Source organism: Scyliorhinus canicula, chromosome 10 (assembly GCF_902713615.1).
Source record: "Scyliorhinus canicula chromosome 10, sScyCan1.1, whole genome shotgun sequence".
NCBI lineage: Eukaryota > Metazoa > Chordata > Chondrichthyes > Carcharhiniformes > Scyliorhinidae > Scyliorhinus > Scyliorhinus canicula.
Window position 1 is genome coordinate 133,690,760 of NC_052155.1, and position 14,421 is coordinate 133,705,180.

The 14,421-nt window shown below is 49.7% G+C and overlaps 1 protein-coding gene across 1 annotated transcript in view; it reads right to left on the minus strand.

Moving 5' to 3' along the window:
* The window catches only part of csmd3b (CUB and Sushi multiple domains 3b), a 2,394,280-nt gene that overhangs the window by 1,811,020 nt on the left and 568,839 nt on the right, over positions 1 to 14,421 (minus strand). The window lies entirely within an intron of this gene.

The window sequence follows — 14,421 nt, forward strand, 5'->3', positions numbered from 1 at the left end:
GGACACTGCCAATAAGTCATTGTGGAGAAGTGGGGAGGTGGCGACATTTAAAAATAAAATACCTTAAGTGTAGAAGTAGGACCATTAGAATGCAAACACATATTCCTGGGTTTGATTTAGCACACAGGACAAAATATGACAATGATGGGTGGGATTCTCTGTTTGGGAATCTTTGTTCTTCCACTGGAGCTGAATTGCTACCAGTTTACCTTCTCAGCCTTGCCCCTCGCCTGAGGTGTGGTGATCCTCAAGTTAAATCACCACCAGTCAGCTGCCGGTATGGGAATTGAACCCACGCCACTGGCCTTGCTCTGCATTACAAGCCAACTGTTTAGCCCACTGTGTTAAACCAGCCCCTTGGTGACTTTACTAACTTGTTATGTCCTAGAAAACATTGGCACATTTTCCTTATGGCAAGAATCCAAAACAAAACTGAATGTGTATAAAAGCAACATTATTTTGAGCTGCAAAACATGCACAAATGGTGAGCTTTATACCCTACTTTTACTCCAGAATCTATTACAACCTATTTTAGAGGAAACAAGCCAAATACAGGTAAATCCAGTTTATACTAAATGGGTCGGAACAGAGTTCATTCCGTAAGGAAGGATTTTGCTTAAAACTGGTATTTTGTCGTTCAACCTTACTATTAGAGTAAAATAATCAAAGAACAGCGCTACGGTCAAACAAAATGATAGATATTTTCACAGTGCAGGACCGTACACGAAGACAAAGAATAATCACCAAACGATTAAATAAAATAATTTCCATAAGAGAACATTTCAGTGCAATTAATCAAATAAATAAGCTAAAATAGCACTAACCCCAAACAGGCAAGCCTGTCGGTAAAACCGGTATTTCTGGCAAATTGGTGTTACGTAAATTCGGGATTTACCTATACAGTACATCATACCAAACAGCAGTTCAACATGCTTTTTTTTGTTTTAGGATAATAGGAATCCCTAACGTAGATTAAAATGCCAACTGAATGTGACGATTGGAGGATTTTAGGAATATTAGCTTCTAAATACTGGGACAAGTGAAGTTAAAAGCCTGGAAGTATAGTGGGCGGGATTCTCCTATTGCGCGCCTGTCGGCCATTCTTCCAACTGGCAAGAACGGCGTCATCGAGGTCGGTGCCGCGCCGCCCAGAGAATCGCCCTAGGTGCTAAGTTTGGCGATTCTCTGGGGCACCCCACTATTCAGCGGCCTGGATGGGCCGAAGTCCCAACAGCGTGTCCGCAGGTCACGCCGTCGCGGTTCACACCTGCAAAATAAATTTGTCAGCCAGTCATGCTGGCTGACGATGCGGAGTGAGGAGGTGAGCGGCCGGCATTTTTGGAGGCAGCATGTTGTGGCGTCCACAGCCATGCTGGCGGAGAGGGTGGGGGAAGGGTGCCGCCATACCCGAGGGGGCGTGGGGAGGAGGGGGAAACGGTGCCACCATGTTCGGGGGGGGGGGGGGGGAGAGAAGGAAGGGGGAGTGAAGGAGTGGTGAAGGAGGGTAGGAAGGGCGTAGCTATGTTCAGGGGGGGAAGGAGGAGGGAAAAGGGTGCAGCCATGTCCAGGAGTGGGGGGGGGGAGGGTGCAGCCATGTCCGGGGGAGGGGGGAGGGGGAAGGATGGAGCCATGTTTGGGGGTGTGGGAAGGAGGGGTGGGGAAGGGTGCAGCCATGTTCGGGGGGGGGGGGGCTCCATGTTCTAGGGAGTGGTGGGCGGAGGGGGGGGGATTTCCGCCGGACCGACATGCCAGCCGGCATACCATGGCAGGGAGGTGGCAAAGCCACGCCTGCAAGTTGAGGTCATGCTGATGGACAAAGGCCACTGGCGCCGCCATCCTGCATGGCCACACACCTTGACCTTGGGTGCGCCCAGCACCCTCCCCCCCCCCCCACCCCCCCACAGGTGCCACAACACCCAGCTGACAGAGACCATCTCTGGGAAGGGTCAATGCAACACACATGCCAGCCCCTGTGAGGGCATGGCCAGCCCACGGTGGCGCAATGAGGGGGGGCAGGCAAAACTGGACGGTGGACGGATACTGTGGGCAGGGGTCAGGGTGCCTGCATGTCTGTAGTGACACCAGCCAACCGGGGTACACATGTATCCCATGGCACCTGGCTGTCAAGGTGTCAGTGCGCCATCGGTAAACATGTTGTATAACCCCCCCCCCCTCCCTGCAGATTGTAATGTTTGGGAACCAGCCAGCAATGTATGCAACCGTGGCGGGAGCCGCTGCCCTGCAGGTGGCGGCAGCGTCGACGCATGCGGCTCAGAGTAGCTGCGACAATGGCGGCTGCAGCAGAGGAACTGGCTGCAGAGGGCCCTGTGCCACCCTTTCAGGCTGCAGGCCCGCCCGCCCGACAGATGCAAGAGGGGGCGGAGGGGGACGATGACCATCACATCGATGGGGAAGCACAGGACAAGGATATCGATCTTGATGGGGCGCAGGGGGAGGAGGAGGAGCAGGTGGTGTTCCCAAGGTGCCGGAGGCCCCCCGTAAGGGCTCGAATGTACCGTCACTGCATGTCCTTTAAGGACATGCTGGACAGGGCATACAGGAGGAGACTCCGGATGAGTAGGGAGACCGTCGCACATATACGACACCTCATGGCACACCTGGCACCACGTGGAATGTAGGGAAGACATGCTATCCTGGTGGCTGTCAAGGTGACGGTTGCCCTCAACCTCTACGTGACGGGGTCGTTCCAGGCTCCGAGCGGGGACCTGTCCGGTATCTCCCAGGCATCAGTGCACCGGTGCATCCGAGCAGTCACCGACGCCCTGTATGCCATCGCCGACCGGTACATCCAGTGTCCAGAGGACCTCGCACAACAAGATACCCGGGCAGCTGAATTCGCTTCCGTGGCCAGATACCAATGGTCCAGGGGGTGATTGATGGGGGAACGTCGCCATGCGTCCACCATCAGAGAACAGGGATATGTTCATGAACAGAAAGGGGACCTACTCCATGAACATTCACATGGTCTGCGATCACCGCATGAAGATCATGCCCATGTGCGCCCAATACCCCAGGGGTATGCATGATGCCTTTATACTGCCGCAATCTTTCATTCCCATTATGTTCGAGGGACACCCCTCCCCCCAGCTGAGGGGCTGGTTACTGGGCGACAGGGGTTACCCGTTGCGGTCGTGGCTGATGACACCTACACGGAGGCCACAGACCAACACAGAAACCCGCTACAATGAGGCCCATGCAGCAACCAGGGGTGTTGTCGAGAGGTGCTTTGGCCTCTTGAAGATGCGCTTCAGGTGCCTGGACCGCTCTGGAGGGGCCCTCCAGTACCATTCAGAGAGCGTCAGCCGTATAGTTGATGTCTGCTGCGTCCTGCACAACAAAGACCAGCAGAGGGGCGAAGTCCTGGACGGGGAGGCACAAGGGGAGCCCGATGAGGGCGACACATCTGCACATGAGGAGGAGGAGGATGGGGAGGGGGGCACAGATGCGACATGGGGGCTGGATATGGGCGGGAGGCTGCACGCCGCCACCAGCTTGGCGAGCGAGCACGCGAGGCGTTGATCGCCGCACGTTTTAACAAATAGGGGGAGGGCATTGCTGAGCAAGGCACTTGCATCAACGTTCTGCCCAAACGCACCACCCAGCACCCCCCACACCATCCGACAACCCTAGCTCCCACACCACCATTTTCACAGCACCTTACACCTGCGGCACAACAGGATGGTCTCACACAATTGCTTGTGTAAGCAGGTATGATCAGTGCCATGTTAAATGATGACAACCCGCTCTGTGATGAGCTGTGAGCTCCGGATCGTTAGACAATGTCTGACTCATGGCCACAGCTACACCCTCCACCTGGGTGGTCCCTGTATGCGTCACGGACACTCCATCACATGGCCATGTGGGGTAGCTGGCGTCGGTGTTCCAAGGGCGACGGGGGGTTGGAGGGGGGGAAGAACACACCCGGACTCACCGTTGTAGCGACCTTCGACCCCAGAGCCACTCGGTCCCCTTCACGACCCCTCAGGCACCGGACATAGCACAGAGGCATCTAGGTTTGGTGTAACAGTGACTTTAATCGTGACATTCACATACAAATGCCCTCGCCCCTATAACTAATCTGTGCCCTGCCGTCGTGCCAACTTATTACATGTCGAACTTCTTTGCCTTACGGGCCCTACCATTCCGCCTTGGTGTTTCCCCAGGCGGTACAGCAGGAGTGGAGGCGGACTGCTGAGACTCCTGCCCTGCGACTTGACTCCCCGTCGGTGCGCGTTTCCTGGGGCAGCCCGGCTTGGATGGCTCGGCAGGCATGTTGGATGGCATGGTGCCAGCCTGTTCTGCCCGCTACCCACCAAATGCACCAGGGACGGAACGGGGGGAGTCCGAGTGTTCCGGGACCTCCTTTGCAGGAGTCACCTGGACAGGCCCTAGAACCTCCTCCTCCCTCGGGGAGCCCGGTGGCCCCCGGGCCCCACTATGGGATGCTGATGCGAGCGGAGACACCTGGCGCTGCCAGTCCTGGAGGCCTGCTGTGGCATCGACTGGGGTCTGAACATTCGCAGCAATGGAGCTCAGGGAGTGCGCCATCCCTGTCAGGGCCTGTGCAACCTCCCTCTGGGCTTGTGCTACGCCATCAAGAACGTGCAAGGCTGCCGATGCTCTCAGCGATCGCCTGCTGAGACTGGGCAATGGCCTGCTGAGACTCGGCCAGACCCCGGAGTGAGGCGGCAATGTTCAACTGGCTCTGGGACATGGCTGCCTGTGAGAGGGCTGCCCTATCCTGGGCCACGGATGACGCGTGCACATGAAGCCCCACGCCTTGCAGAACCTGACCTATGGCCGAAACCGTTGCCCCCATTGCCTCCACCACGGACGCCAATCGTGCGGTGTCGGCCTGGGTGGCAGCCATGACCGGCACCACTCCGCGCTCCTGGAAGCGGATGGACTCTTCCAACTGCGTCTGCAAATACTGAAAGGTGGCCGTCATCCCATTGTCCACTCCCTGCGTTTCCAAACGCATCGGGTCTGTGGTTGGGTCTGGTAAGTCCAGGAACCAGGGAATCGTCTCAGCGGCAGCTGGGTGCTGGGGCTGGGCTGCTGACCGACCGTCCAGCCCCTTGGCTGCGCCTACCTCCACCTGCTGTACCGGTTCGGCTGTGTAGTGAGCATCAGTCAGTGTCCCAGAAGCCTCATCACTAATGTGCCCAACCGAGGTGAGGGTATCTGCGATGGTGGAGGGTGTGGGTGACAGCAGTGACGCAAAGTCCATGTCCTCATCGTTCTGGTGTCTCCTGGGTCGAGCTTTGGTCCGATGGACCTTGTCTCTGGCCCATGTGAGGGGCCGTTTCCGGTCTGTCTAACATCTCTTCTGCCGTCCTCTGTGCGTCACTGTCTAGAGTCCCTGTCCTCTGTCCGTCACTGTCCTGGCTCTCCGTCCTCTGTTCGTCCGTTTCATGGCCATCAGTGTCCTGACTGTCCATCCTCTGTTCGTCACTATCGTTTGTGTCAGTCCTTTGTGCGTCCGTTTCCTGTGCCCTGGCTTCCTATCCGTCTTCCTTCCCCTCCCTGGCGTGCGTCCCTGTGGGCGAATGGACGTGGACCTGGACGGCGATGGCTTGCCTGATACGTTCCGGGACGATTGTCAGCTGACCCTGGAATACACAATAAAGCATGTATCGTTAGATACGCGGAGTCGGGTGTGAGGGGGTGGAGGGGGCAGTATGAGAGAGTGGAGTGTGAGGGGGGAGGGGGGAGGTGAGGGGCTGAGGGAGTGTAGCCAGACAGGGGAGTCTCACTTGGTGCTGCGCCTCTGATCTGGCATGGCGCTACCTCCCGGGTGGGGCCTCCCCAAGCGAGGTCCAGAGCCCTCTGCTCATGGACGGTGAGGGGGTGCAGAACAGGTGATCCCCCTCCGGCTCTTGCACGCTCACGATGGTTGTGGGCTGTCTTCTCCTAAGTGTGGGGGGGGGGGAAGCATTCAAGTTAGGCGGTCAGCAGCAAGACGCGCAGATGTTGGCAACATTATGACTGGGCGCCACGCCACGGTGGCTCGCAAGGGGGGTGTGTTGCCAATGTGGGTCGGGTGGATAGTGGTGCCTCCCCCTCCTGCGTGGGCAGGAGGGGGCGCGACACGTGGTGGTGGAGGGCGGGTGATGTGGGGTGTGGCCCGGGGAAACTCTCGGGGTACTTACTCTCGTTGCCCTCGTGAGGTCATTGAGCTTCTTGCGGCACTGCTCTCCAGAATGTGGGGTGTGCCCCACAGCGCTAACGGCGATGCCCACATCATGCCAATTGCACCTGACTGTGCTGGCCGGGTGCCAGTGGCCATGTCTTGGGCACAGGATTGCCCTCCGCTCTTCCACTGCGTCCAGCAGGGTCTCCAGGTCATTGTCCCGAAACCTGGGAGCGGCACGGCAGGGCGCAGCCATCTCTCTGTATCGGGGCCTGTGTGCGGATCGCACACGTAAAATGATGCGGCGCTGCGTTATCCGGGTGTCTCACGATGACGGCGCCGCTCTGGTGCCACACCCACCCCGTTTCTCGCAGCGCCGCTGTTGGCCCCTTTTCGGGGCCTGAATCGATTCTGTCAGCGCCCCGTTCAAGCCGTCGTGAAACGTGACGGCGTTCACAACGGTGCGGACACTCTGACTCGCCATCAGAGAATCCCATTCAGTGTGTTTGGCTGCAGTGATCCTGGTTTTAGAAAAAGATTTTGTTTGCTTCTAGGAAATAGCAGGTGAAAATGACGACAGGAATGTGGCTCGACTGGGGAAGTCCCCGGGGATTTAATGTGCTTTTGCAGCTTTCTCAGCACAGTGGTGAACTCATTGCTGGATCCTGGAAAGCAGAGAAGCAGTGAGTTTTTGAAAAAGTTGTGAAAAGAAGCAGTTTTGGGAGAAAGCTGTGGAGAGATGAGTTGAATTCTGATGCCGAGTCCACATTTCTCCCACAGTAAGATAGATTGAGATCTGTATGTTTCTTTTCTTGTTGTTTAATGGGAAATTAAGAATTAGTGTTAAGGGGTAATTGTAAGCTGTTCTTTTGCGGATATGAAGTTAAAAGTTTAATATTGTATTTATAATAAAGTTTTCTTTTAGAGATACCAAAGCACTATTTTTTCATGCAGTCACTCCTGGAGTGAATCATTCTTTCCACGCAGTCTTAAAATAAACTATCCTGTATCCCAGCCACTGTTGGGAGTCTGTTCTGGGATTGCACCAGAGAACCCGGTTCTATGTCCCAGTGACAATCTAAGATGTTTGCCTTTGATTGGATTGCAGATTGTACTGGTGTCACACCAGGCAAAAATATTGCTCAAAAATCTGATAAGGTTTAGGAAAGCCTCAATAAATTTAATATCTTTGGCTCAAACCTAAAGCTTATGAAGATTGACTTACAGATCATGAGAGTTCCCAGGCATCTATGAAAGAATCATCCTGACTGCAATTTTTAGCACCGATAAGAGGTGTCTTAACAGTGTGATATATCGATCACTTTGGAAGGTACAACAAGAATGACTACAGCTTAAGAACTTGCATTAGTTCCAGCCTTTTTTACTTCTGGATGTGCCAAAGTGCTTTATAACCAATTACCACTTCTTTTTTAAATGTGGAATCATTGTTAAAAATAGGAAAAATAGGACTGTCAATTTCAATACAGCAAGGTCCCGCAAACAGCAATGAGATAAATCATATTTTTCCTGGGGCATTGATTGAAGTTTCAGTATAGTTCAGGCCATTCTCTTGCAAAACCAATAAGAAAGCCACATTTGCTGTTTCCAGGAAGAGCCACCAAATCTCAAGTCAATCAGGCAGTGGAGAGGTCAGCAGCAGCCCTTCCTCTGAAATCAAGATCCTGGCAGCTAAAGTTCCACCTGCCAAGGGCTGGTACTGGTCAATCAGAAATCAGAGACTGACAGCTCATGCTCAGCAAAGGCACTACGGATGCTCAGGCTGTTGCCAGAGTTCCAGACCACAGGTAGGTAATGTGGGGTGCCGACGAAGTTTGTGAGAAAGAGATACAGGGTTGATTCCTGAAGAGCGTCTGTTTGAATCAAGTAGGCATCATGTTGCATAACAGCATCAACTTTTCAAGACAGTTCTGCTGCTTTAGAACATTGCTTGACAAGAGCATGAATTGAAGTGTTCAAGACACTGGCCTGACTCATATGCCCATTGGGTACGCACACTTGGCGGGCCTGGAAGTGGTGCAAAATGTGCTTCTAGCCACGATTGACCTGGAACGTGATTTCACGCTGAGGCAGACAGTGTGAAATGTGTGCTGAGAAAGGCTTCACGCTGCCGGTGGGGAGCGGGGAGAGGGCTGGCACTTCTTATGGGCTCCCCCAGAGTGGATAGCTGTTGTGGATCTGTCCCAGGGAGTCGCAGACCTCTACAAGTTAAATGTGATACAAAACACAACAAACTGTATTCAACACCTGACAGCAGAACTCTCAGACACTATTTTCAAACTTTTTTTCAGACCGAACATTTCATCCCGCCCTGAATTAACGTTATAACTAAAAGTTGAAGGCTACCTGGCCATTTGGCCTGCCCACCTACAGTAAAATTTGACAGGCCACGTGAAATCACTTTTAATAGACTCCTAAATGGACTTAATTGTCCACTTAATTGTCAGCAGGCATAATTCCAACTCCCATGCATGCCCACCAACTGATATATTGTGTGAGAGCACAATTATATCAGAACACATGCCTGGTACCTTCTTGTGCAATTTTATGTGCTTCCAGATGTGACACGTGCCCGCCTGAGCAACAAATTCTGGCTACTGAATCTGCAGTACTTTATACTTGCCAATGGTTCATTTTAACCCATGCTCAATTCCCTTCTATGCACATCCATCAAGCAAGGAGACAAGCCATGCAATATTTTTACACAAGTATTTGCTATTCTATAACTTTATATTTTCATCCAGCAGTCATTTAAAAACTGTTGCCAACAAGGTCAGCAGCAAAGGCACGGTTAAGTTTCAGGGACCCATCCCTCCCTCCCAATATCGACTCTTTCAATCAAGCAATCAGTGCTAATGATCAAGGGACCACCCCACAGGAGGTGACAAGCTGGCCACACTGTTTTAGCTAATGTGCATGCCACTTAATGACAGGCCCACCTCTAGCTTGGTTTATTTTTTTTAAATTTCCAAGTTGGTTTTAATATGAAACACTTTGAAAAATGGATCCACAACTATAACATACTTTGATTCAAACACAGGCACCCATGCCCCATTCAGGAACCCATAACTTGTTACTCATAACTGTTTATGAAGGACATAATTTTACATGAATGAACAGAATTGATCGCAGTGGTGGCAGAATGAGACCCTTAAATTATCATTAATTGGCTACGTAAGGCCTCAGTAGGTGGCCAGACGGAAATTGAGCAGAGCTGGGAATGCTGCAGGTTTCCATCCCGCCAAATTGCATTGTCCTTCCAGCCTCCAAACTCGCTATTATTAAAAGTGCAGGTTTTTGTCCACAGGGTCTTTTATCTCCACCCGAGAGGAAAAATGACATTTTACTTTAATTTTCATCATAGAAGCGATTAGGTGCATCAGAGAGTGGTGTTTAAGCCACAGATTTCTGCTCGGAAGAACACCTGGGCTTCGTTTATTCAGATCAAAATGCTGGAAGTATTTTTTGTAAACTGTGAAATTCTGAAGATAATCCTTTCTCAACTGGAAACCCTGAAGAGCTTGTTATAATTGGCTCTTATTTGCATCAGAATTAAATATTCAAGTTTTCCTTGCATTATTTTGGCATGGGAAATTTGGCATGGGAAATAACGTTTAGCTCAGTAAATCACATATACCCTGGACACATGTCTACACTAATCCAGAATGGACCGTGACTGTATAAAATTATGTCCTTCATAAATAGTTATGAGTACCAGATTGTGGGTTCTTGAATGGAGTCGTGGCCATGACTAAAATATCACAGGAAGTCATACTTCGTTACATGGGCATCTGTGTTTGAATGAACGTGATTCCAACCCTGTTCCAGTTGAATCAGAAGCAGAATGCTTTGAACTGGACAGCAGTGCGTTCATGGACTCTGAAAGCAGAATTCAATGCAGCCCGCATGGATTGATGAGTAAATATCCTCCCTTTCCACTCTGTGTGAGGGGCACAAATGAAAAGAATCCAGATATTTTTCAGCTGGCTGCCAGTATTTACTAAGCCACAACTCAAAACTGGTGAATCTGACAATGATTTTCGCAGATTACAGTTATTTGCTGATCGAACTTCCTGCTAGTACAGCAAGTCAAAATTAGAAAAATGTTTTCCCTAACTTCTCAACAGGTTTGTTTCGAATCACTAGCATTCAGAGCACAGCTCCTTCCAGTTGCTCCGTCCGGACCTATGAAGACTTCATCACCTGCAAACACTCACATTCAAAGTATCGTCTTGCATCATTGACTTTGTCTATATTAAATGAAAATCGCTTATTGTCACGAGTAGGCTTCAATGAAGTTACTGTGAAAAGCCCCTTGTCGCCACATTCCGGCGCCTGTCCGGGGAGGCTGATACGGGAATCGAACCGTGCTGCTGGCCTGCTTGGTCTGCTTTAAAAGCCAGCGATTTAGCCCAGTGAGCTAAACCAGCCCCCATGTATGTTTGTTTCTGGAACCCACATCTTCATTCCCCAAAGAAATGGTAATCATTCTTCAGGTTTCAACTTCAATAATCAAAATGGCGTGGCACTTAACAGTCAATCGTCTTGCACAGTTCAATGAATGATCAGTTATGCATATTTATACAACGGCCTGGAATTAGGGATAGTAATAATGACAAATCTGACTGGACTCACTGTTATTATTGTGAAAAACCGACAGCAACTTCTGACATCCACATAAGTGTGGTCATCTGTAATTTTCTGTCAATGATACACAGCTCCCTTAGAGTATGCTGTTGCATTTGCAGGTGGAATCATTGGATATCACTAATTTCTCATGAACTTCAACTATTTAGACACTATTCCCATTGGAAAGAATAATGATAAAGTTAAGCCTTGTTCAACAGAGCTGAGATTTTAACAGCGTAGTACGTCATGCTGCTGGATAGCCTCTTCCATGTCAGCACAGTGACACGGCGGTTAGCACTGCTGCCTCACTGTGCCTGATACTCTGGTTTGTTTCCGGCCTTGGGTAACTGTCTGCTTGGAGTTTGCGCATTCTCCCCGTGTATGCGTGGGTTTCCTTTGGGTGCTCCGCTTTCTTCCCACAGTCCAAAGATGTGCAAGTTAGGTAGTTTAGCCATGATCAATGCGTGGGGTTATGGCGAAAGGGTGACGGAGTGGGCCTAGTTAGGGTGCTCTTTCGGAGGGTTGGTGCAGACTCAATGGGCCGAATGGCCTCTGTCTGCACTGTAGGGATTCTATGTTCAATCTAATTTAACAAATGTGGAGCATAATTTCTTCAACTTTTAAAATGGCAGAGTTTTAATCAAACTAAAGTTATTTTTGAAAATATTTTTGTTCGTGAGCGGAATTTTCCAAAAGTTGCAGAGTGCTGGATCAGGTGAGAAAAGCAGTGTGACACGTGGATTTCACAGCTGGCTTTTCTCGCCAGATCAAACGGCACTCTGTGAAATTTCAAAATGCAGGCGAGGATCACAGCACCAGTTTGGGAGATGTGGGGGTGGCGTGGCTTAAATTTACCAGCGAAGTTGCGATTCAGAGTTGCAGGCACCCTCAAACTGATGTTAGACGGGCAGCACGGTGGCGCAGTGAGTAGCACTGCTGCCTCACGGCGCCGAGGTCCCAGGTTCGATCCTGGCTCTGGGTCATTGTCCGTGTGGAGTTTGAACATTCTCCTCATGTTTGCGTGGGTTTCCCCCCCCACGACCCGAAAGATGTGCAGGCTAGGTGGACTGACCACGCTCAATTTCCCCCTAATTGGAGAAATTAATTGGGTATTCTAACTTTATTTGAAAAAAAATGATGTTAGACCCCATCTCCTCCATCCTGGTCATTGAGATCGATCAGACAAGGGGAACACCCCCAACGCTCAAAAGCAGAGGGCTAACCTTCCCCTACAACACTTTATGTTTGCGTCACCCCCAACAATGCAGGCATCAGGGTGATCAAAACCTCCCTCTCGATCCTCACTGGCATTGGGGCATCTCCCAATCTTAAACCCCTGCCCCACTGCCATGCAGGCACAACCCCCACCTTCAGTGTCACCCCACCCCTACCCCATAATGGGAACCGGTCCCCTAGAGGGCCTGACCCTGGCACTGCCAGCCATGTCCCTTAACACTCGGGGGGCTATACTCACTTCCATGGTCATCATGACTGGTTTCCATTTTTGAAAACCGGTCGTGATTTCTACTGGTGCGATATTCCACTGGCGGAGCAGAACATATGGAAAACCCAGAGGTTATGACGTTATGCCGCTTACCATCAATTTAGATAGATTTAAATGTGACTATGCAGGTTCACCCATCACCGGGTACGAACCCAATTACGTCAGCGTCGAGGGCTGGGAAGTCTAATTCTGAGATCTCCCTGGAGCAAATTCCGTTATGGCCCTCTCGGGAAAGTTAGCAGCCATAATTGGATTTGCATCGTGGGGAACAGAAAATCGCCCTCCCCCTCCCCCCCCCCATAGTTCTATTTCTTAATTTCACAGGCATGCTTTGTTTTGCATCCTGTACAATGATTTAAATGTGATTTATCTCCCTACTTTGCAGTCCATGAGAATCTTTCAATCTGGTTTGCCAAGCAGATTTCCTGCTGCCACCCAATTATTGGATGCCATGGATTTTCTGCAGAAGGTACCATATTAAAACTGACCATTGGACAAGTGAAAGTCTCAACTCCAAAGTTGCTAAATCCTTGTAGCAGCTTCTTTCAAGATCAGCAAGGAATTCCCTTCCTTCAGTGCAGATCACAAAAATCATGTTCATGGAAGGTGTTTATTTGCTGAAGTTATTTACACAGAAAATTTACCATACTTCTTTAATCTGACAATTTAGTAAGTTAATAAGTTGCTGTACTGGTAACCTTAGATTTGGTTAATATTGCTTAAACAACATTTGAGGGCAGCACAGCAGCATAGTGGATAGCACAGTTGCTTTACAGCTCCAGGGTCCCAGGTTCGATTCCTGGCTTGGGACACTGTCTGTGCGGAGTCTGCACGTTCTCCCCGTGTCTGCCTGGGTTTTCTCCAGGTGCTCTGGTTTCCTCCCACAGTCCAAAGACGTGGGTGTTAGGTGGACTGGCTATGCTAAATTGCCCTTAGTGTCAAAATGTTTAAGTGGGGATAGGGTGGAGGTGTGGGCTTGGGTAGGGTGCTCTTTACAAGGGCCAGTGCAGACTTGATGGGCCGAATGGCCTCCTTCAGCACTGTAAATTCTATGATTCTATGAACAGGTCGGCTAAACATCTTACAAAACATCACAGAAAAATGATAGTATGACATTTGTACTCCTGCCATTTGGTACAATGTGAAAAAAAAATCATTTTTCAGACTACCGTTTTGCATTGGGAAAAGTCACTTAACGCTGTGCTGTAAACACTTGTATGTGCAGAAGACCTGTAACAAAAAGCAATGCTTAAATTCAGATGGTGTTAAAGAAATCATCCTATTGCACTGTGAGATAACCCAATAATCCATCAGTCATCCATATGTTGTACGAGAACACTACAGTATACATGGCGATTTTTGTGTCGCTTTCTCAACACTGAAGTAATTAATTGTCATTTGCTTAGCACACAAGTAACTCATTTGATCGTAATTTGTTTCCAACTAGTCAATGAAGCCTCAAGCTCTTCTCCTGGCTCATGTAGTGAAAATGGAACACAGGAGGTTGATCACAATGCTGTGCCATCATCATCCTCTTCCCTGTCACAATCAAGGGCAAGTAGTTCACTAACAGGCTTAGAATCTAATCATCAGAGAAGAGCTTCTCAGCATCTATTGACTAATTAACTTCAATAACAGTCATTAGGGCAGAATATTATATCACTTAAACTGTCTATTCAGTTTATTTGTTTACTTTGAAGTATGCCTAGCATTGTGACCACAAAGAAGGGATCTGCTCTGTGCCAGGAAGCATTATATTGTGATAGTAGCAGTTCTGTTTGGCACCTTCTATCAAAGCCTTTGGGGCTTCACACATGAAGTAAATTAAATGCTTTTAAGTTGTTGCACTCCACATCATTAACTTCACATGCTTGGTTATCTCACTTTGTTCGTTTCCTTCATTTACTGAACAATTAAAATGATGGACAAAGGATGTAAACCCATCCTGAACAAGAGAAAATATCTTGTTGCAATAAAGCAAAATATTTCCTGTGGATGCTGGAAATCCGGAAAAAAACCCAGAAAGTGCTGGAAATACTCAGCAGGTAAGGCAGGATCTATGGAGAGAGAAAGTGAGTAAACATTTCAAGTTGATAATCTTTCATCAGAATATAAT